Source organism: Gallus gallus, chromosome 2 (assembly GCF_016699485.2).
Source record: "Gallus gallus isolate bGalGal1 chromosome 2, bGalGal1.mat.broiler.GRCg7b, whole genome shotgun sequence".
Taxonomy (NCBI): Eukaryota; Metazoa; Chordata; class Aves; order Galliformes; family Phasianidae; genus Gallus; species Gallus gallus.
This window is the reverse complement of record NC_052533.1, coordinates 117165151-117187742: the sequence shown is the minus strand read 5'-3', so window position 1 is coordinate 117187742 and position 22592 is coordinate 117165151. Positions and strand designations below refer to the sequence as shown.

Sequence of the window (22592 nt, the reverse complement as noted above, 5' to 3'; positions counted from 1 at the left end):
ATTGATAAAAGTGCCAGTAAACTGGAGCTTATTGTTGGAAAAAAGGGAAGGAAGAGCAGGTGACTGCTATTTAACTTAATGGTACCAATCATCCCTTTCCACTCTGGCTTTTCTACAAAAAATTTACACAGTAGAAATCTTTTTTTTTTTTTTTTTTGTCATGCTAATCACTTTGAACTAATATTCCACAAATTTATTCATGAAAGACTGCAAGTCCTTTTCAAAACAATAATAAGCTTTAAGTGGTTTATATGAGAACTGGATTTTCCAAGCTTGGAAGCCACCAAAAGAAGAAAAAATGCTCAGAAATAGCTGAGTTCAACAAAGTCACAATCTGAACAAAATGGGTCTAATTCTCATTGCTAATTCTCATCATTTTTTGTCACTATGTCAGCATTATGAATTCCTCAGCATGACTATACTACATTCCCAGACCCTATGAAGCAGCCTTATCACATGGATGACAAGTAAAGCAGCCTGGATATAAATGCAAATTGCTTTCTCCTGTTTTTAAGTTCCTGTTAAGATCCATGGAATGAAGAGGAAATAAGAAAATAGGTGTCCAAGGATGGTGCTTGTGAATATTTCTGTTCCAAGTATCTGAAATTCAGAAGGCTGTGAGAGCTCTTAGAGGGTCCCTAAGTACCAAGGACGCCCTCAGCCAAGCAGCTGTAAGAGGTGGTAACTCTTCAGTCCAGAGCAGTTCGCAACTCAGCAAGAGCCAAGAGCAGGAAGAGATTCCTGCTTTTCTCCAAAGACTAAGTTCCTTGAGCTTGTGGCAGTCCTGCTGCATGCAACTAAATGTGAGCCAACGTGCTGCCTCTGGAATCTAGGCTGAAGGGTTTACAGTGAGTGAATGAGTGAACAAAGACCTTCAAGCCAACCCTGTACCGTCATAACTCCCCAAACAGGAAGCAAGAAGGTAAGCAATTATCTCAGCTCACCAATGACAGCTTCCACCTGGAGAAAGCAAAAGGTGGAGCAAGTATTGGAGAGGAAGCCAGCCTCAGACAAACTTCTCCAGCTTCTTCTAAAATGACTAACCAGGGAAAAATGACTCAAATAAATTCAGTAGGTATCTTAAAGCACACAGTTTCTGTGTGCACTTTGCATTATTCCCACAAGAAACTTCAACTGATGTCCCTCAGGTCATCCCCAAGGCCTTCTTATCCCTTAGACCTTCCATTTGCTCAGTATAGCTCAGAAGAAACCTGGAATCCAGATTTAGCACATAAACTTTCTTTTCCAGTTAATTAAATCAACATGCAAGTCAACTTCAGATCCTCCTAGAAAATGTAAAATGGCTTTAAAAAGAAAATAATAAGGTTTTAAAAAAATTGATTAGCCTTCTGACTTCCATGCATTTGAACCAACTTGTTTAAGTTTCTTCCCACAAACATATCAGCTAGAAAAGCACTTAAAAATTACAGCAAAGATACTAATGCTCAATTCCTTCGGAGATTTTCACATCAAATATCACAAGATCTGCAATGAACTGTGAAGATGTGGCACCTCTGTATGCAGCATGACTTCTGGATTTCCTCAAACTCCTGTCAAGTGTCCATAGATCCTTTGGTTTATTCCTTGGGCGTACCATATGCAGGAGCTCCTACACTTCCCCACATGCACACTTTCAGCTAAATTTCTGTTAAGTGCACAGAGCAAACCACAGCTTATGCAACCACAAATTAGGCAAGAGAGAACATCTACCACTTCAGCTTGTCACTATGCAATGTAATGGATATTTTCAAAGCATTACTTCAGCAAATGATGCTATTTGCCACGGTGCACCATTTAGAGATGAAGTTAAATGTTTCAAATGAAAACCTTTGTGAGAAATATTTTTATGCAATATATTTGTCGCATTAGCTGAAAGCATGTGCAGGGTTAAAAGCTCAGCTATGAGAAGGGAGCGTGTTATCTTATATAATGGTTGCAATTTCATTCACAGCAATAGTAGCCAGACTATCCAGTGGCCAGCTACACATCTAACTGGTCATTTGCATTTGCAGTAATTATGACTGCAACACAACCATAGTAACTAGCCTTGCTATTCTCTCTAGGTTTAGCTGAAAACTTAGGTCTACAGTTTTGTATTTCAAAGCAAACTAAGTAGAAATAAGACCTTTATTTACCCATCTGTCGTGCCTCCAGCCTGGGGACTGTGCCTTACTTACGCAACACCTGATGCTGTTGTTTATACTAAGACAAGGCCAAATGACTCAAAATGTTTTTGCCTGTCACAATGAATTGTAAAAAAAAAAAAAAAAGAAAAAAAAAAGTTTTTTTTTAGAAGATAATTAAGCTCTTTATATATACTTGGAGGAGAGCCATTCATGTATATTTGGGGAAATACAGTTGTCACTAAGAATAGAGCTTCACTACAGCCCTAGTTATTAGATACTAAAATATAACGTTACCGTAAGATTATAGGAGGCCATCGATTTGATTCAACTTCCACCAGAGCTGAGGAAAATGTTTCTCTTTACCTTGTGCTGGGAAACCCACCATCTGGGGTATTCGGGAAGGGATCACCTGTCCATCTGCCTGATGTCAGCTATATTCCATTGCCCCGAGACACTGGGAAATGCATGGTGGACATGCTGTGTCTGGCCCATACATGCCACATGTAGGGATAACTGAAAACAGGGACTCATTTCCCACCTCTCTCACACGGTCAGTACACATCTAATTCCTTTCCTAAGGATAGGCTTGAGAAGAAGATCCTCAGATAGGTCTAGCATCAAATGCAGAATTAAATCAATACCAATATTTGCATTATAGATGGGATGCCCATGTTGCATTTGTGGGCATGGTGGAAGCAGAGAGACTTCCTCCAACTTCTGACATCATAAGATCTTGCCTTTTACAATAAGAACATGAGATGTGTTAAGTTGGCAGTTACCCTTTCTTCCCCTTTACACACTTCAGTATTACTTGTTTTATTTTCAGTTTTGACAACCCTCATCTCCCGAGTGTATGGGAGAAGCTTATTAAAAATGAAATTAAAAAGGTCATAAGTACTGAGTTTTCTTTCCAGTTTAAAATACAGAGCAGCTGAACTTGACAGGAAAGGGACACCCAAAACCAGCCTTTTTTATACATTTACTTTTTTATACAGTAAATGGGAGTTCAGCACTCAGAAAAATGCCAGTGAGATCACAGAGATATAGATATTTTACTTTTGAAAGGATTTTCTTAATTTCCCTCGAATACTAAGCAGCTTTGGAGACTGATGTTTCTTCCCTTAAAACTGCAGGAAGTAGGTTATTCTGTTCCTCTTTTTTTTTCATAATCTTCTCCCATACTTTGCAATTTTGAAACTTTTTTGAAGCTTTTGCAGGATTTTCAGTGGCACTTCAATAATTTTTATTTTGTACAGAATTTACTGGACTTCACTATTGCACTTGAGAGCTATATTTAGAATACAAATTACCATTTGAAGTTTTTTTTTTTTTTTTTTTTTTTAACTTTAGAACTTTAAATATATATATATCCTGGAAGAGTGCTGTCATTTTGCATTTCTCTTTGTCCTTCAAATATTTCAGCTAGCTCTGACAATAACATAGCACTTACACCACCATGAAGATTCATTAACGAATGCTTATCATAAAGAACGATGGTAAGACCAAATAAATGCAACACAGAAGTTTTACCAATTACTTTTTTTTCCCTGTTATCCCTCCCTCTCCTATCACTTCAATCATTGGGTCAAGACAGTCTCCCATTTCCCCATCATGGACTGTAGGGGAAGAAGAAATGCTCTTTGGTTCTCCAAACTGGGATGGCTGGAGCCATCCCTCCATGCCCCTGCCCACTTGCTGGCTGGTTAAAATGCTGGCTTCTGTTAGTTTGTTTCTTTTGCAACACTAATTGCTTCCATGCCTGTGTAAAATACACCTAATTAAGCCCAAATAAATTTAAATTTGATGTCCTGATGTCCTAATGTCCCCGTGCCTCTGGATTGTGATATCGTGAACCTAACACAATGACAAAATGACAATCAGCTGCGTGTTACAATTCAGACTTTTATTGCAAATAAATCCTGAAACAATAGCATGGTACAGTCCATTTCTTAATATTGTCTGCTTTTGCTTGGCTGCTCAATGGTTCTCATGAATCTGAAAGATCAGTGCTACAACATTTTAAAGGGTTCATATATACTTCGAGCAGAAGTTAGGAAATGAATTACAAAAGCATTTGTATGTTTGGTTTAACGAGGTTTAAAAAAATCTGCTCATGTTGCAGACCTTTTAAAATGTATATTTGATTATTTTTCTCTAATAGAAAATACCCTTCCAAATTAGACTGCAGTTGTCTGTTGCATATAAAGAGGAAATGAGCACATATTTAAAGCAGGTTGGAGAAAGACTAAGGGAGATGGAGCAGATTTCTGATGACTCGATAAAGCTTTAGTTTAGCAAGAGAATTTACTTGATAGTTACTGAAGAGGTATTTTATGACTGGAAAAGTATGTGGCACTTAGAAATGCTGAAAATTGCTATTTTTATACAGGCATTATGCGATTACTGCCCTAAAAAACATCTTTCACTTTTACTGCATTGTTTACTAGGGTGGTTGTAAATTCTGAAAGGCCTTTTCATGTGAATTATATTTAAAACTTACAAACTTAATGTGTAAGTCACTTTATTAGTGATGCGTATGGAGCTCCATCCCCATTTGGAAGGTCTCTTCTACCACCCTCTGGGGCTGTAGGGCCCCAGTGTGTATTGAAATGCCTCCAGCTGGGTTGTACAGTGCCTGAAATCCAGCATCCTTGCTCCAAGATAGGGACTGACAGGGTGGGGGTTTGGGTCCCTGTCATGATGAGGTGGGCATCTCCCAAAAGGCAGGTGGAAGAGAAGGCACCCACAGCCAGCGTTGTTGTTTGGGTTTGTCTGCACTGGTAACCAATGGGCATTTATTTACACCATTATAACATCATGTAAATCATCTTAGGATGGCAACTACCTAACTAAGCAAAACTCCCAGAAGCAGTACTGATAACCATAGTTCTGGTAATAATAGATTTCAGCTCCCTAGTCAGTTCAACAAGACGCAAATCCTCCACTCTGCTCTCTCAAGAACATACTCTACCTGCAGCGAAGGAAATAAAAACATCTTTGGCTGATGCCCCTTTTCCCCAAGCCTGGAGGCAGGCTGGTAAGAGGAAAACCCTATAAGCCATGTGCAGCCTGAGGCCAGCCTTCAGGACAAAGGCACCCATAGCCAGGATGGCATGGAGAGTGCTGGGTCTGTCCTGAGCTATGTCTTCACCAGCCCCAGAGCAGGAATGACGAGCATTGCTACCTGCATACATTGTTGGATGTACGGTTTCCTGAGTAAAGGCATAAATATATTTTTAATATGGACACGTATACAATTTCAATTTATAAATATTTTAGATGTGTAATATACAGATTTAAATATAGATTTATATATGTGTATATCTATATGTACAAATTTGCATGGATACAAGCTTTTTCATCATGATTTCTTGTCAAAAGAAAAAGCACTGAATATTTTGCCAAGACTTTTCTAATCTCTAATAAAGTATATATTCCTGAGAGAACTAACTGAACCTCTGAAGACTGCAGTGCTTTAAGCATCACACAAACACAAAGATTATGAGATTGGGTGAGAGCTGGCTGTGCGCAAGCACTTACGCTATATATTTTCCATATTTCAACTATGACTTCTCCTCAGTAAGTATTCTTTCCCAAAAGCCTCTAATTTTCAACATTTTCAAGTCTAATTACTCGAGATCATGACCTGTCATATCAAGCCTGGGAGCTTCAGATCATTTATTTACATATAAAATAGACAGCAATGTATCTGCTTAAGAGCAGGAACCCATCACTGCTCCCACAAAGCCGAGAATAAACTAAGATTTCTTCCTGAAATCTCAGCATGGGTCATGGCTCAAAAGCTATCATGTTCAGATAGTATCATTATGTTTTTACATAATCACAACAGGGGACTTACTTAATTAGGTCAAACTATTTTGAAACAGAGCAAAAGCCCTTTTCCAAACCACTGAGACAGCTGGGTACTCTATGAGTGATGAAGCCAAATAGAACACCAAGAACTTTCACCAACAAAAACCACTGAGCACATTAGGGAACATGGCAAGCCTAGGAACCTGGGGCAGGACAGGCAATTAAGAGGCCAAAGAAGAACTCATCAGGAGACAGCTTCACACTTACCTCCATCCCAAAGGTGGTTGGGAAACATCAGAAAGCACTGACTCAAACTGCTCACAGCTGATGCTGACAAGCATCTACTCATATAAATAGTGCTGTGAGTTCAGTAAGACTACTATTGTGAGCAAGGGCCAGTGGGATACCAGGGATATGCTGTTGTCCCTCAAACCAGTGTGATGATATTCTGCACCTTTCCAGCACCTTTTATCTCAGGTTCTCAGACTCAGGCACTTAGAGCACTCCTATTATTATGAACCATTTGACACATGGGAATAAAGCCACAGCTGATACCTCTTCCTTGCATTTACTGTGAACAGCCTGCTACTAAACTGTGAGAGTGCAAGCCTGGAAGGGAGTCACAGATACGAAGTACCTGGGAATGAAATGGGCCATTCTGCAGCAAACACAAACCTGGAAACTGACTTATAGGAGAGTGAACAATGTGCTATGGGCAAACAGTGAGTGAAAGAAAGGGTCAAGAAAAGTTTTCTGTGAATGTATATTCTTCTAAATAGTAATGGATAATATCCTTTTGTGATACCATGGCAGCTGTGTCAGAGGCCAACGCTGGTGTTTCAGTTTGCAGGCTTGAATTTAAGTAAGCAACTTTCATGCTTATGACCAGAAACTCAAAGCTATAAATGCATGAAATTTTGTTGGCTCCACAGACATGCTTAGCAGTGCCAGGCATCAATACCTTCCCACTACGCTTGGCAAAGCAGGACTCCTTTTTGGGATAGTTTTTGGGACTACTGCACATTCACAGCTCCTGGGTAGGCTGGTGCTAAGTGGTGGGGTTGGAGTCACAGATAAATGGATTTGCTGACTCTCTGTCTCCAGCAGCAGGCTTAGAAACTTTTCACTGAAAAACATCACAGGCTTCAACAGGAAAGCACTTCTGGTCTGTGAGACAAGGGAAAGCCAGAGCAGGGAAATCCCGCGACAGAAGGACACGTGTGCAGGACGCTCTTTCAGAGGGAAGGCACAACCATGAGAAGCACTTTTAAGCTGTCAAGTCAGAGCGCCTAATGTGTTGTGCCACAACTGGGTTGGTGTCGTCATTACTTTTTCATGCGGCATCTCCCTTCTCCCTGCACGCTCGTGTCAGCTGCGTGCCTGCTCAGGGGTGCTGCAACCCACTCCTTCCTATAGAACCAACAGCACTGGGGCCAGAGGAGAGTAGACAGAGAACTGAGGCGGAACCCACTGCACGGGCAAAACCTTTGCAGGGAGGATGCAGTGACGAGACGTGACAGAGAGATGACCTGCCATGTGCACCCATGCTATAGGAGTATGCATACAGCGTCAGACTTGGGCCAGGTTTGGGGAAGACATGAAGCAAACCTGCAGCTCTGCACAAGATGATGGGGATTTGCACTGAGGAGCAAATTAGGCTAACGAATGAGGGAGCTGCACTTAAAAATAGATTTGGGATGGTGTTTGAATCTCTGTGCCACCTAATCAGAATCTTACATTTGTATCCAATAATAATAATAGAAGTCCATTCTTAAAGCCTTTTTCTGACTTTCTGACCTTGAAAGCTCCTTCTGAAGACCATTAAACACTATGAGAATTGCACAGCACTCCTTTGTTTGGTGCCAAATCAAGTGGAGGTTGGGAGACTTTCGGTTTTGACATCATTGAAATCATTGAAACATCACCTTGAGGTTTTAATGGTTCCTTCAAATGCAAACCCGGAGGAGGCTGGAGGGCTGACACATCCATGAGGACCAGAACCACACACAGATCTCACACAGGACTCTGTGAGAAGCCACTGCAGAATTCATTGTGGTGCTGCCACTCCCAATTCTAAATATACATCTCCATCACACACTCTTGTTAAGCAAGTGTTTTTCAAATTCCTGCTGGAGGTTAGATCTAAAGAGCTGTCAGGTGGTTTAAAACGTCATGTAGTTGTTTTAGAATTGTATGATGTTGCCAGAGTAATGCTGCATATGAGGCAGTAGCTTCTTTCATATAAAAGTAAAAAGTGCCAAGAATTACTTGTGCTGGCTACAACGTACTACCCAAAATCTGTGAGACTGTGCCCAGCATATAAAGGCAGCCTGCAAGGTCAGACTGCTCATGTACCTCCATGATGGGAACAGGTCACAGAGGGATCCTCCTAAGGACTCCTGTCACCGTCAGACATCCAACCTAATATTCACCCCGCGCCAGGAGCAAGTTTAGAAATCCAGAGACAGAAACATTGGATAACCTCTGACTCTGCCTACTGATGTGATAGAGATACTATGCAGACAGGAAGAAAGGAAACCAGGCAGAGACAGGATACAAGATATAAATGACAAGGAAATTATGGAAAGAATAATCCCAATTGAGCAAAGAGTTGGGAGAAAAAAAAACAAAATGGTATGGGAACTCTTGGAGAAAGGCAGAGAGGAGTTGCAGTGCCGGAGGAAAGACAGACTGGGCTGGTGAAGGTCAGTACAACCTGGAGAAAGAGGGAAGCATAAGGAGATGGTAAGATGGCAAATCAGAGGAGAAGGAGGGTAGATTACAGCGACAAACCCCTGCTGTGCAGAGTATGCCTCCATGGCTCCTCTGTGAATGCAACTGCTTTCTGAGTGCGTGCTAGACTTAATTTGCCATGAATGATAGATTGCAGAAGAACTTTAAATTTCAATATGTACTGTGAAATGTTCCCTGCTCAGCTGCTCCTGCAGAATGGGGAAAATGGCAGGAAATCACTGCAAACAACAGCGAGTGTTATTTTGAGGGAGACATAATGGCTTGTTTGGTTTGACATCCAAAACAGATATAACTGCGACAAAAGCATTTAAATGCTAATCTGTCATTTACAGCGAGTAAACAAAAACTAACACGCATAAAATCTGTGGTAGTTGTGAAGGAGTGCTCTAGAAGCCTGAAAAACTGCTTAATTTAGAGAAGACAGACGGCTCTGCAGGCAGAATTTATACCTGAAATATATGATTGTTGAGAATACAATTTAGGTACTCAAACCTCCATTTCCTCATGGTGGATTTGTATCATACAGTTAGGAACACAGAAGGGAGCTGTTTTTCATTTGCAGTGTGTTTCTTAGAGATGCCTGAAAGAAGGCATATATTCTTCTGGAGAGGTTATATCTGCTAAAAGAAAAGTAGTACCTTGGTCCTATCAAAATGTACCCTTATGTGAGAAATGTAAAGAGATTACTCAAAGATCCTTAATTCATCATGATTTCTCCTTTAGTATATCCTAAATCCACAAAGCAAAGCTAACTCCAATCCAGAGCCAGGTAAAACACACTTCTGGATGAGCCTGGAAGAAATGTTTTGCCTTGGGCAAAGGTCAACCTGTTTCCTAAGGCACTTCCCCCAGCAACTCTGAAAAGCTTGGAGAACATTTCTGAAATCACAAAGCCTGCCACCGGCCTCTGGAGTGTCCTACATACCCGGAGGGAATGTGCTAATGTCAAATGGCTCACCAGTCTACAGCATGATGGAAAGGAAGAGACTCCTGAAGTCAGCCACTCCAGAGCCAGCCTCCAGTTACACCACAGAGCTGCAGGTCTAGATCCTCAGTTATCATCATCCTAAAAATGAATGCGCCTGAGATTTACGTTACTATCACAGTTTTGGTAGCAAGATGAGTTTATGACTTCCTTAAAGCTTGTAAAAAGAAGAGAGAGCGGAGGCAAGAGTAACTTATTGTAAAGTACAAAAAATTCAAAAACCTTGGAATAATTTTTCAGAAATTTCCATTAAATTCTATCAAGGCTGTTATGACTGTTTGTATGTAGATGTATTCAATACAAACATTGAAAACATCAAGAAAATCTCTACAGTAAATAAGATATGGTCATGAATCCAATCGCAAGCAAAAAAACAACCAAAACAAACAGCACCCCCCCCAAAAAAAAGTCCTACAAAAAAACAAGAAGCCAACAGAAAGAACAGAAAGAAACACATCTGTCTACTCCTTTTAACATGGTGGGTTTATTATATATTCACATGGTCTCTATCACCCAACTCTGAGCTCCTCATAAGCGCTGAGTAAGTTTTACAGAAAACATGCTTTATAGAATAGGAAAATATTTCAATTTCCGCTTGTTCAGTGGCTCTCAAATACATAGAAATAAAACCCACTGCAGTTCATAGGTCATTTTGTATCCACCTATATCTTTCTGACCTTGACAAGGACAGAGAATAAATGGCAGAACTGGTTTTAGCCTTGGGCCTTCACTTCATAACACTCCTTTGTCTTTCCATTATATATACACTCTTCAGTATTACAGGAAAAAGCTATGCATTTTCATTGTATGAAGAACTACACTTTCTTGTGATTTTAACACATCCTGTTTTATAAACATGCATGTCCTGTTTTACAATTATGTAATATAAAATGTGATTGATAGTAGAAACGTGAAACTTCTCTTGAGTGGGCAACTTTGTGAGGCCCTGCAGTTGGATGGTTATTTGCCCTGTGCTACAGGGAGATTCCGGTTCATGGGATGTCTCTCTCTAAACTTCTCCCCCTCCAACGTGAAGGTTATGCACTCCCTACAGAGAACAAACTTCAAAATGCACTTTGAAGACACCTACCTAGAAATCTTAAATCACAGTTGACAAATTGAGAACGAAGTCATCTTCTACTTCTCTTGAGACAATGATTCATGGGAGAAAACATAATCATCACTATCAAAATCTGATGTTCTTTGTGATATTCTATTTGTGTACATGCTCTGCATTTGAAAGTCTTGATAGGATAAAGATCTGCAGGACCACCAAGAAAGTTACCAGCTCAATTTCACATCTCCAGTTTTAAGGTATTCTAGAACGATCTTAAAAATACTCTTAAGGATAAAGAAGCAAACCCAGTATTCAGTCTTACACTTTGAGACTCTGTGAAATCACTGTATTGCTTCAAAACCTTTAATTATGCATATGAGGGCTCTGACATTGCTCTTTCAACTGACAAACATAATCTCATAGCGTGCCTAAGCCTCTCCACACAGATCTTACAAGCTTTACTTGGTTGTCAATACCCTCCCTTGGGTTTCATGACCTAGGTACAGTGAATACTTCAGGACATTCAGCACATGGCATCAGACATCTTGGTGACACCAAACCTTGCACACTGCTGTTTAATGACCTCTTGTATTATTTTTGGCTGTTGACTTTCTAAACCTATCAAAGCAGATTACAGCCACTTATAGTGTGCATGTCTTCAGAGTCCTCTGCTCAGCTTAATTCAGCAAGGAAATCACCTTATCTGACAGATATTCACTGTACCCCAAAATCTCTCTAAAATACACTGTAATCCTTCAATGAGTCTAATAAAGGATCCACTTTCAAAGATAATTACACAAGCTGTTTTAAACGTCTTTTTTGTTCTTATTTATGTAAAGGGCCACATTTTACTTCATTCTCATTCTATTCAGTGACCAATTCACTGATGTCAGTGCAGTCAGATATGAATGCAGATGGCAGAATACCACTTTCACAGTTCGAGGCCACACATTTGTAAAATAATAAAAACAGCAACATGACATATTAACATACAGAAAACGAGCCAGGTGATAAAGGCACACACATTCCTCAGATAGGCATAATTGTGGTTTTTCATGATTATATGTGGTACAGAATTTGCTGTGGTCAGTACAATGGTGTTTGTCTTGCTTTAGACAGCCACTTCTTTCTTCCTCGGAAAGGTGATTACAGCAGATTTGTTGTGAGCTGTTGCATACCTATCCTCTCTTGTTACCCCATCTCAGGTGAAGAAAAAATAATAGCAATAAATATACACATAAGGGTGGTAGTAAAGTCAATGCTCTACGATTGCTCAAGTACTATTTCAGAAGATGAGACCAGTATTGAACAGCGCAGGTGGAAAAACACAATAAATTATTTTTTTCATCCCATTTGTTTTGACGTTATCTTTGCTCAGGATGTACGGTCTATAACCACCAATCAATCCTCATGAAAAGAAGCTGAGCTAAAGAAAAAGACTTCTCTAAGCAGGAGTTGACGTTCTGCATTAACAAAGAGGTTAATGTGAGTAATGTATTCAAATGTTTTTTTTTCTCCTCAAAGAGAGATGATATGCTGCATTTATGCAGGAAAATTTACCGCCACCTGACTAAAATTAGATAGTCCACATTTATGCTTTATGTCATTATCCTGGGAACGGTGTGGGAGTTTAAACCTATAATCTCTGCATACACAGAGAAAGGATGAGGACTATTTTGAATAAATGCAAGTCTTAGAAACTTAAGTCTTAGCATTTGACTCATTTTTTAATGAACTCAAAACATAGGTGCTGGAAAGCAAAAGAGGAGACACAAGTAACCAACTGTACCATATGGGTATTTAATGCGTCTGCCAACCTGCTGTTTAACTTCTCTGGAGTCTTATAATACTATTAGCTGAAACAGCCGCGTGAATGTGGTTCTCAGACGTCACTGATGGGCTAAGGGACACGCTGTGCTGGTAAGCCCCAGCACTCTGGTTCTCTTTGCACACGCTGCTCTGAGTGAGAGCTGCTCCAGCCCCTGCCAGATATGCTTTCAAGTGGCCAGCTAGGTAATGGATAACAAAACCCTGAAAGGTGTTTTGATAGATCTTGACTGATAGATTTTCTGATTTGCCAGAGCTTTTGAATGCTTCGCTGTGTTCCTTCAATTTTCTTCCAAGCGAGCTCAGAGCTCAGTCTACCAGTGGCAAACTTAATGGGGGGAAGCAACAGCAGCTCTCAGTAAATAACAGCAGTTCTCAGTAAATGGTTTGTGTGGCTCTTCAGTAGTGAAAATTCCAATTTCTAGCACTCAAATCTGTATTTTCATGGCAACTATGCACGCTGCAGCACAGTGCATGCTGTCTCTGCTTTGTATCACAGTGAACTCAGAGAGGCAGGATGGAAGCACCTAATCCAAAGCAGTCGGTGTCATCGTGTTTGGATCCCACCTCACTGCCCTCAGCTGCCCCATGTCCTTTTGGAACTGAACTCTCACCGTGAGCTCATGGTATAAAAAGGGGCATGAGGCAATATTAAAATGTAATGGAAAATATCTTCATTTCTTTCAAATGCCTACTTCCCATCAACCAGCACAATTAAAGTACCTGCTCACTTACCTGAAATGTCTGCCTAGCTGTCTGGAAATCTGATGTCCTATTTCCAAGGTTTATCATAGGCAATCAGGTTTGGATCATGACAAATCCATGACGATGATATCCCTCAAATGGCCATAAGAGTAACTAATGAGCCTACTGAAAGCTACTTGCTCTTTTGATTTGCTCTGACTTCTGTGATAAACTCATACAAGTGCATATAATGCATGTAAGAAAGTTTCCAGAAATTCCTAGAGGTTGAATCACATCTTACAAAAGGAAAAACAGCGATTATCCCAGAGAGCATATAAGCAGAAACAATTGATATAAAAGCCAGAATACAGCAAGGCTCCATTATGAGGTCAATTTTGGATGAAGAAAGCCCTGGTTTCTCCTTAGTCTGTATTATTTCTCCATTATCTTTCAGTCAATATAAAGACATTGTGAAGCAGGTACAGATGTTCCTGTTTCTCCAGGAAATTATTAATTAAATAGGTAAGACAACAATTGTGCATCCCCTCTGTGCACATCTACAACCCCATGTGTGCATGTTTGTGCATGGGTGAGTATGTGTGTGCTCATGACAATGGCTTTTCAGTAAAATTAACAAGGCAAGCCCTGCAGGGCTAATTGGTTTTTATTGTGCAAAACCTTGGCAAGAAGTTCTAATTTCCTCCAAATTAACAGCTTGGACTGAATTTGATCCATTTCGGTACAAGTCAAAATCTAGCTCAATAGTTTTCAGCCATAATAGGAATGTTAGTCCACAACGAAAAGTGCTTTTTGATTCAGACACATCTTTGAATGAGGGCTTGTTGTAATGTTAGAGCCAAGGGCTTGAGTTCCATGCCCAGTCCTTTATCTACTCAGAACAGCTGTGAATAAGACAACTGGTAAAATGAAGTGATTTCTGAGTTTTATTCACAAATATAAAAATAAGTAATTTCTGGGCTGCTTCTGATATTAAACCAATTTCCATTCTTTCCCAATGTCAGATGTCCTTTGATCTTTGCCTATTGTCTTGCCGTTTCCCTTTAAACAGTATTTTTTCTCAGGTGAGGTCTCAGCATCAGAAGCAGACCAGGGCTTTCTAGTGGGAGTAGAACTATTTCTTACACTTCCTTATACTGCTAGTTCAATACACAGCACATTTTAAGTGCTGAGAATACATCTGAACTGAACTATCCCGTGGCTAATAAAATAAAGTTACAGCAATGCGATTCACTTGAGAAAAATACAGAACACTGTCTGTTCCTGTGTTGCTCAACAGAAACAGTAGTAGAAAAGTTTATGCAGACTAGCAAATTATTCTTACGGCAGAAGACATATTTAGAGGCTCTGAATTAAAAATGAGCACATATGCTTTTATTCCTGGAAGTGTGACATCCACAGTATTGGCAGTTTGGGACCCAGTGTAACAGATTCTGAAGCAGTTTCCACCCTTCTGGAGTACCAGATCAATTCTCCACAGACGAATATGATGTAAATATGAAACACTTGGCACGAGCTCGAAGCAGTCAAAGTGATTTGCTGACTATCCCACCAGCATTTCAACAGGCTGTGAGCTACCTTATTATTCCTGTCAGCAGACTCCCAGACAGCCAATGCTACGAGCTTCTGCTCCTTTCCCAGTGCTGTGGTAACAGCTAGCAAGATACTCAGACAAAACAAAACTGACCAGAAAAAATCAATTAAATAGAGCAGTTGCATTTCAGATTCTGTCACTGAATCGAAACCAACCATCTGAGGGTATAGAGGACCTGGCTGTACTCTTGGAGTATTTAAAGCACTGCATCGTATGTGGCAAGTCACTTTGAGAATGGTAATAATCAGAAATAACAGTGTGTGGGTGTGATGTTTGAATGGTGTATGTGTGGTGTAACTTTTGAGTAATAACCGATTCAAGGAAAATACTATTTTCTTCACTTCCATTGCCAGACCATGCTTTGATCTATGGAAACACTCTCCTAGCTGCTCCTAGGTGGGACAGATTCATTTCTTAACAGCAAATCCCAGTACACAAAGCTTGGATATTCAACTCCTGATGCAAACCAAGAACTGGAAAAATGACCAGAGTAAAATGTCACCATTTTTACAGAGGATCTTGAACACTTACATATCTGAGGATGCATTGGGGGTGTTTTTTATCCTTATACATAATATTTATATTATTCATTTGTCACACTGTCTTTAAATCCATTTTAATTTTCCCCAAAAATGTGATAAAACCTGTTGATATACTTTGCATTTCTGTACCTCTGATTGTGTGGAAGACCATTAACCAGCAGTATTCTCCTAGAACAACTCAGCATGATTTGACTTAGTTGTTTGACATTTGAAACGCTCTTACCTTAGAGGCAGATGAATTACAAAATCTGGTATTTCTGCATGGAACTATCAACTGAACTGATTCTAACATTAGTGAAATTTCAAGGACGAAGAAAACCGATGGTTCACCGTTTGCTAATTTTACAGGTGAATCATGAAAAAAATAAAAGTGCTCTATCTCATCTCTGTCTTCTGTCTAACCAAATGTATCGCCGTACTCAGGAGAATGAATTTTGAGAGAGGGTACTTGCAGTTAGGTACATGCTGAATTTCAGTGTAAAAAAGTACGCACAAAAATCCATGAGAAACATAATTTGATGAAAAGAACAAGATATTCCCTTTTCCTTCTGTAGACAGTGTCATAATAAAGTTTTATTTTAATTCTTACAGTTTCAGAAAGCAACTACGACAGTGTCTAAGAAGTGATACGTTGTGTGCCTGTCACAAACTTACCGTGTTGGTATACTGCAGTGCAGCAGCTCTTGGAAGGGAGCATTCCTGTGTGTGACCAGTTGCAAACCTGTTCTTAAGTTTAAAGCAAAGCAACGCAAATCTAAAAATTTCACAGCGTGTTACTTTTGCTGTCTTCCAGTATTTGGCCGAGTTTCTCTGGAAGGCACTTCACTTACTGCTGTGCACTTAAGCAAGGCATTGTAGCCTATTAGATGATGGATATCCACTGAGACAAATTTAACTCTCATTTATTTTGACGCAAATTGAAGATGGCCTTTCCAAAGGAACCTCAAAGCTTTGTGCCAACTCCAGCTCTTTCTTCTTGGCATTTTGGAAAAGCTGCAGCTTCCATCCAAGGAGAGGAGGACGTGAGAAACTATGTGAACAGCTGACCCTGCTGCCTCACCGGAAAAGGAAACTGAGATGTCTCCCAAGCACAGTCAATGTGGAGGAGGAACCAAAACCTGCGCTGTCCTCCCTTTCTCTTGCCTCTGCTAAAGCCAGCTCTGCTTCTGTTAAGCTTTTAGGAGCTGCATTTGGTGCTGCAGCACCAGAAGACAGCTTGGCAGATCCTTAAATCCTTATGCATGCCACACTAGGTCCATACTGCTGAACCAAGGCACCTGCCTGGGCCTTGAACTTATTTCACAGTCAGCAGATGAGGGCTTGATGTCCAAGGCTGTGCTCAGCCCTACTGAGCTCCTATTTCTCTGGCTATGGGATGGCCCTGGAGACAACCAGAATCCTGACGTAGGCAGCTTGGTTTGAGTGCTGAAGACAAGGTGAACCCTCAGCCCTCCTTCAGCAGTTCCCTTTGCAAGGCTGGAAAACCAGTTCAGCCCCCAGCAACAGTACTCCTGCTGACAGGAGGGCTGAGCTCCAGCTGCTGCAGATTTTTCTTCATTGATGTTCCAAAGTAATCCAGCTAAGTCAACATTTTCAAAAAGAAATGGAGCATCTCAATATTAAAGGTGAGAACAAGATTTAGACACCTGAGTAAAATTCAATTAATGTAAAACATTTTGGGGCCAGTTTAAATAGTTCACCCTTACTTCTTTCACTCCACATTTTTTTAATAAGAACAAACCTTAAAAGAAGTTCTCCTTCCACAGGCTGCTATTTCAGAGGAGCTGCAGTAACAATAGTTCAGTCCAGAGTAACCTCCAGCTATAGAGTACTTGAGGAAGAGCATTACAAAATAGGACACGCTGGGGTTTATGTAAAAATCATCTCTTTAGGAACAGCTTACGTTTTCTTTTTCTTGCCATAAGATAAGGGCTGGAAACTGCTGACAAGGATTATAGTTGAATATATACATATTTATATACAGAAGCACGAACTTTTACTCACATGTATAAAAAGACAGCATTCCAGCTGCTTCCAAAAACAAATATTTGAGATATCATAATGAAAGAAGTGTAAAGGGTCTTACTATGAGACAATTTTCTAGAATATTTCCCTAGCTACTGAATGTAGGATAAGGCCCTTAAAAAAAAAAAAAAAAAAAAAAAGAAGAAGAAGAGGTCATTCATGACATACACAGAAATGGAGGTAGAAGTACCACAGAATGGCCTGGGTTGGAAGGGATGCCAAGGATCATCAAGTTCCAAACCTCCTGCCACGGGCAGGGCCACCAATCTTGAGATCTGGCACTAGACCAGGTTGCCCAGGGACTCATCCAAACTGCTCTTGAACACCTCCAGAAATGGAACATTCACAGCCTGGACAGCCTGTTCCAGCACCTTACCCCTCTCCCTGTGAAGAATTTCCACAAATATTGTCTAATCATAGAAGCATAGAATAACTCAGGTTGGAAAAGACCTTAAAGATCACCCAGTCCAACCATGACCTAACCATGCTACCCTAACAACCCTCCACTAAATCATGTCCCTGAGTACCACATTCAAATGGTTTCTAAACACATCCAGGGACGGTGATTCAACCACACCCCTGGGGAGCCTATTCCAGTGCTTAACAACCCTTTCTGTAAAGAAGTTTTCCCTGATATCCAACCTAAACTTACCCTGGCGCAACTTGATCCCATTTCCCCTTTTCCTGTCACCTGTCAGCAGTTGGAAGAGACCAGCCCCACTCTCGCTGTAAGCACCTTTCAGATATAGGAAGAGAGCAATAAGGTCTCCCTTCAGCCTCCTTTTCCCCAGACTAAACAGCCCCAGTTCCTTCAGTCTCTCCTCATAGGGCATATTCTCCAAGCCCTTCATAAGCCTTGTTGCCCTTCTTTGAACCTGCTCCAGCACCTCAGTGTCCTTTCTCTACTGAGGTACCCAAAACTGAACACAGTACTTGAGGTGAGGCCTCAGCAATGCCGAGTACAGGGGCAGGATTACTTCCCTAGTCCTGCTCATGGCCCTGCTGTCATGGTGCTCAGACCTCTAGGCAGCCCAGTGCTGTGAAAGTCTACATGAATGTAGAACGACGAGTTTGCACACAGCCTACACCCCAGACTTCTGTGTCAGAGTGTCGAGAGTCAGACCTGGTAGGAACACAGGGCCCATGTCAGAGCAGGGCTGGGGCTGTGGGGCCACCTGCAAGGGGCCTGTGGGGCTGCTGGTCACGGCACCCACCCCACAGCACCGCAGTATGACAGAGGCTGAACCCCTGCCATTTGCTTCTGGGCTCCTGGTAGGAAACCTTTCATGCCTCTGACAGCTCTTTTGTCAACCAAAATTATATATAAGGTCTTTTGGCTTTGTACAGTGCCTCTAGGCATTGTGCCATTGTAAAACGCTGGTGAATGGGATTACTTCCTATCATGTGACGTGCTAACACTTGAAATGTTCTTTTGAGTCCCCTTATATTTGCTGGAGTTGTTAGTCTAAAGAGCCAGACACCGTGTCATTTTCCCTCACGCCTTATTTCCTATTGTTTGAGAAACCAAACCACTGCATATTATGTCAAGTGGCATTTCTTAAATGCCTTAAGATACAGAAAAAAGCCTATTCTTTTTTGTTTGATACCTCAATTTCTGTTCCATTTGATCGCACTGAAATACTTAAGTCTGCTGGGTAATAAATATTCCCTAATAACCCCTCTAAAAATCTCTACACAGCAACTAAAATGTGCTCTGAAGATGTTTGATTCTGAAGGACAAACAATTGAGAGATTATTTTTCTTCAGCAGATTTCCCAATCACACACTGTGCTTCACTAGCTGCGTATATAATGAAGTCCTGCAAAAGCCATATTTCAGTAGCTCTGTAATATTGGAATGGATTTTTTTTAAATGAAATTGTTGTGAAGAAAGAAACTTTTAAACACAGAAGTCAAGACACAGAACACACAAACTTCACTCACAGTATTACAAGTATTGCCATATTTGTACTTACAGAATTTATTCTAAACCTCATACAAAAAATACAAATTTCATTGATGAAAGGGTATTGAAAATGTGGGTTTTTTATCGTGGTAGAGAGAGTGAGGGAGGAAACCACTGGACTAATATTTTCTCTAGTCGTGAACTCATTCTCTATGGCTGTCAGCTTTTATTGTCGCACATCTGTCTGAGGAACTGCAGGGATGCAAGCAGAGGGGTAATTACCTTCCAAATGAATGCTGGTTTTTAGCTAACCCCTAATGAAATCAGCATCCGTAGGACACAAGGAGCACGATATGAGGGGGAAAACTTTCACATCAGCCTTCCTTGAAAGCAGATCCAAAATAAGACCCTCCCTAACATTTGCCTGCTCAACATTTGCTTTCCACAAGGACTGTTATGATTAATGAGGGATCATTTCTTTGCTCTTTGTCAATTATTCACACTAGCATTCAAAAGAAAAACATTCTCCTGTATTTCCCAGTGCAAATATTTTATGACCCTGGGAAAGCCTAGTAGCTAAATGCTTTCAAGGCACAAAAAAAAAAAAAAAAAAGAAAGAAAAAAAAAGGAAACACAACAGACTCAAGAGATCAAAACCTGGCTTAGGCAAGAAAAAGCAATGGTTTCTTGTGTAGATCCAATGATGTAGCAAAGATGCTAACCAGCTGTCACGGAGAAAAGCAGCATTGTCTTCCACATTGTTAGGAAAGGGCCCCAGCTGTGCTTTATCACTGGCCTCCAAATAAGCCCAGCTACTGTGATTTGGGGGCTGGCACATTTCTCTTGACATTTCCCTTGGGTGTCTTTTTATAACCACGTTTCTGCTAATTAACTTCATCTGGAAGCTGCGCAGAGTAACTGCATCTCCTTCAGACCTTCAGACCCAGGATTGACAAAAAGTCCCTGCAGTTGCACTTTGTTTGATCAAATGTTTGGGTAAGAACAGCACAAGGACAGGGATTCAATAAACAAAGTTGAGCAGCCGAAATAGCACTGTTAAACCAAAAAAAGTAAACAAACACAAAACTCAGCTCAGAGGCCATCTGACCTTGAAATATCTCAAACATGCTCAGCAATGCTCTCTCAGTCAGAAGAGTCCTAGCAGACCAAGACAGCAGGGCATGAAAAGGGTTGATGAGCATTCCCCTAAGAACATCTACAAGAATGTCCATGCTGTATCAGAGCAAAGGCTCACATAGCTATTTACCACACATCTGAAATGCCCAATTACAGGGAGAGTAAAAGGGAAGAGCTTAGGGGAGGGATGGAGCCAGGCCCTGTTCAGCAGCACCCAGTGACAGGACAAGAGGCAATGGACACAAACTGGAACACGAGAGGTTCTTCTGAACACCAAAAGCACTTCTGTGTTGTGTGAGTGACTGAGCACTACACAGGTTGCCGGGAGAGGTTGTGGAGTCTTCTCCTTAGAGATCTCCAGAAGCCACCTGGACGTGACATCCTGCCCTGGGTGTCCCCACTGGACCAGGGGCAGGGCCAGAAGGACCCTGAGGTCCCTGACAACTGCAGCTGTGCTGTGGTTCTATGAGATTTTGGGACTTGGGACTGAGGATTTTCAGAGCTGGAGGTGAAACCATTCTCCCTGTATGCAAGTGTTCAAGGGACCTATCTTTGTGTTTATGTTCTCTGTTTTCCTTGCTTGGACATGAGTTCCACTTTCTGAAGGCTCATTTATTTGAAACAAAAATCTCTGATTAACTGTTCTACCATTCCACATTGTAGGACTACTTGTTCTTATAATTGCTTATGTAATTGCACCACGTCTTTATTTTCTTTTTCCCACTGTATATGCTCCTTTAAAGTTGACTCCAGCACATTTCCTCAGCTTTGTTGAATCTTCACGATGAAATTAATTATTTACATACTGGTTACTTTTTATTTCCAATATTAAAACTGTGATGAATTTCCAAACAATGTGCTCATTACCAGTAGTTTTTCTGTGCTTATGTTCTGAAGGGTTCATTTAGGAGTTTTAAACATCTGTTCTTTGTGTCATGATGGATCATATGCTTTTTTGTGTGTTTGTTCGTTTTTTGTCTTTGCAACCTCCTTGATTTCCTTCAGTTTTCACAAGCGGTGTGTCACACAGCTGTAGGTTCTCATTTTTTCTGTATCTGTGATTCTGTGTTCATCCTGATATAGTGAGCTCTTCACTCCTAACGTATGGAACCTTTCTTCCTATGGTGGGACTTAACCTGCCATTCATATATGCTTGATAATCTGATATTACAGGTTGATGAGTTTCCTTCCGTCAACTCTCTGAAACTAATCTGCCTAAAATCCCTAAAGAAGAACAGACATTTCACTTCATGTGCCTTATATGTTCAGAGTTACATAATTTGCACAGTGCTTTCACATACACTGGTGTGTCTGTTTGTACATATCTGACTTAAAAACAAGTCTGCCAATGCTGCTTTTTTTTGTTGTTGTTGTTACATCCTTTAATTATCCTCAGTTCAGCTGTTTGTGATATATAGAAATAAATAAATGCAATATTAAGTGAAGACTCTATCCAGGGTTGCCTACTGCATCGCTCCTCTTTGTGGACATGACCAGCTGCACCTTTTTTCTGAGTCACAGAACATTTTCCCTTCTGTTTTTTTTTCTTTAATATGTTTCAGAAAACATTCAGCTTGTATTCAAGAATGAGGAACTCTTACAGGCGAAGAGAAAACTAAGAAAGTTTACTCCATTCACAGAAGATACATGCATCTTATCTAAGAAAATGTCAGGCTTTGCTGAGCACCCAGAAGACCACTCTCACAGTCTCTCTGCCACCATGTTCTGCTCAGCTCCATGTGCTGCACTCTCACGTTTTCCTCCCTCTTGCTCACCATGCACTCATCCTACAAGCTCTCTCAGAATGGTGTGCACTGTGGCTCTCTGCTCACTACTGCAATCCTCTTCTAATGAAGATTGTGATCAGTCAAAAGGAAGCAAGTGACCCATTCAGACAGCAGTTGCAGATAGGTCTGATGAGTTATTTGCCACTGTAAATGTCAATATTGTGGTCTTACCTATATAAGCAATAGCTTTAACGCTGTGCTCAAACACAACACACATTGGTTATTCCCTTTCAAAAGATGTTGACCAAAGGGTTGAAAGACACAGATCTGATCCAGTGGAGCCTGCTGCTGAAACTGCCCAAGAACCACTAGGTGTATTGGTTGGTTCACAACACACA

At 40.7% G+C, this 22592-nt stretch overlaps 1 protein-coding gene and 1 non-coding gene across 4 annotated transcripts in view; both read right to left on the bottom strand.

Moving 5' to 3' along the window:
* KCNB2 (potassium voltage-gated channel subfamily B member 2) overlaps positions 1-22592 on the bottom strand; it is a 194643-nt gene that overhangs the window by 140245 nt on the left and 31806 nt on the right. The window lies entirely within an intron of this gene.
* Positions 16810-16879, bottom strand: MIR1796 (microRNA 1796). Its single transcript, NR_035297.2, has one exon. It is a non-coding gene; the product is annotated as a microRNA 1796 (primary transcript).